Source organism: Pteropus vampyrus, unplaced genomic scaffold (genome assembly GCF_000151845.1).
Source record: "Pteropus vampyrus isolate Shadow unplaced genomic scaffold, Pvam_2.0 Scaffold26, whole genome shotgun sequence".
NCBI lineage: Eukaryota > Metazoa > Chordata > Mammalia > Chiroptera > Pteropodidae > Pteropus > Pteropus vampyrus.
Window position 1 is genome coordinate 5,212,191 of NW_011888807.1, and position 2,625 is coordinate 5,214,815.

The window sequence follows — 2,625 nt, forward strand, 5'->3', positions numbered from 1 at the left end:
AAACATATTTTTGTGAATTATACAAACATTTAAATGATAAAAGGTGATATTATCAGTAACTTTATCTCCATTAAATTTGACAACTTAATGAAATAGACAAATTCCTTGAAAGATGAAACAGAAACTACTAGTAGCTTTATATTTACCAAAGAAATTGAATTAGATACTAAACACCTTTTCATAGAGAAAACTTCATGAACAGATATGTACACTTGGAAATTCTCTTAAGCATTTAATGAAGAAATAATGCAAAGGCTCACTGAAAATGAGGTAGGAATTTTTCTCAACTCACAAAGCCATCATTATTCTGATACCACAAACTAACAAAACCATTATAAGGAAAGAAAATTATATACAAGAGTCTCATCTCTAAGATGAAATGCTACTCAGCAATAACAAGGAATAAACTACTTATAAACACATCAACATAGATGAATCTCAGAGACAAAATGCTAGGAAAAAAGTCATACAGAAAACAATATATATATATGTAATTCTGTTTATATGACGTCCCAGAATAGACAATAATAATTTGGTTTGAAACAATTAGAAGGGTGGTTGTCTCGAAAGGCTAGATTGACTGGGAAAAGATACAAAGGAAATTTCTGGGAAGATAGAAATATGATAGAGATGTGTTCTTTATGGGGACATCCATTTTCCAAAATCGTACATTTAAGTTTTGTGTTTATCCATATATGTAAATGCTACCTCAAAAATATCACTATAATCATCATCATCTTGATCATCATCATCATTATCATCATTGCTATGTTAGAGAGTGGGAAGTGGGAAGAGTTATAGATGAAACAAGAATGATAGAATAAAGATAATTTTTGCAGCTGGAAAAGAATATATGGAATTTGTTATGCTATTTAAATTACTTGACGCATGTTTTAATTTCCTGTAATAAAATAGAAAATACATAATCAAACAATATAAAATCTTTAAAAAAGGGCCAAAGAAACTTGAAATGTATCTCAACTGTGAAAGAAAATATGCCTGAAGAAATAATAGAAAAAGGCCAGTGCAAAATATTAATCTGAAAAGTAATTTTGATTGTGTTGTTTTTACCCCTTCGTCTTCAAGAAAATGAAAGAATAATTCTTTCATGCAATCAAGAACTTATCCCTGAGGCAGATGTTGTTTTTCAGTTTACTTTTTTATTGCAAAATAACTTTTTTTTCCTAATTACTGAGTTGAAAAGATACCATTCATTGTCTAAAATATAGAGGAAGCTCAGAAGTAGAATTTCCCAGAAACAACAATTCGTGTTTCACAAAAAAATAGTATTTATTCAAGAGACAAATTGCTAATAATTTTCTTGTAAAATGTTAATAAAGTTGAGCAATATGGTAAACAGATATATCTAATTGTATTTTGAAAAGAAATTTAATGATCAATAGATCTATTTACCAATTTTCCACAGATTTCTATTAAATGGACTGTTTCTTTTAATTTATAAGGCAGCTGAATCTTACCTAGTGTTTAAATTTGGTTATAAATAGTGAGTTAATACTTTCTTCAAAAAAGAAATAACAGATTTCTGCATATTATTTTGTAGCCCTCACACAACCTAAAGTCAAACTATGAAAGGCAGAAGTCTGGGGATTCAAATTTATATAAAGATTATAATATAATAAAACATGTCGGCAATACTTTGAAGAAATTGTCTTGAACATTATTATAACTTACCTAGACTATATTAATTGCTAAAGTAAAATGCAGAACTATGTACATCTTATGATATTAGACAGAAAGATAATCACTGCAGTATAAAAATCAATAAAATAAAAGTTAAATCACATCTCATATCTTTTTGAAAAATTTATTCCCAAATCTAAACAAAATCGTAATGCACTCTCTACACGGTAGATGGATATTTCATTTGAGTTTGTCTGTTTTAGTCAGTTGCACTTATATACATGTTTCCATAATTTTAAAATATTAAATTATAACAAATATTAATGTTATAAATTTTAAATCCTAAGTTTTAGAGGATGTAAATTTTGCATAGTACCTATACTATGGTTTCTTTCTCCCTACAAATATTGATTCATTTAAGCTTTTTCTATTTTTTTTAGAATAACTAATGTTTAGAATAACAAAGCCCTTCTTCATGAAGAAAGCATCCTTCTTTTTTTCTCACTGTTACTCTATTCATCATATTTACACACACACATATATACATATAACTAATTTTTAAGCCAATAAAGAGACTGAAAAATAGAAGATGAAATATGTATTGCCTAAGAACTTGAATTCTATTGTTAGCATTCATGCTATTGCAGGTATACATATATTTTGTATGTTTTGCATTTATTCATACATTCTTTCAAAAAGTATTTATTTTTATTTTTTATTTTCATTTAAGAAATTTTAAATTACAATTGAAATTCAAAATAATTTTATATTAGTTTCAGGTGTATAGCATAGTGGTTAGACATTTATATAATTTACAAAGTAATCCACCTCAATTAGTCTATATACAGTTATTACAGTGTTGACTGTATTCCCTATGTTATATTTTACATCCCATGACTATTTTGTAACTACCACTTTGTACTTCTTAATTTCTTCACCTTTTTCACTTATCCCCCCAAGTCCCTTCCCATCTGGCAACCAGAA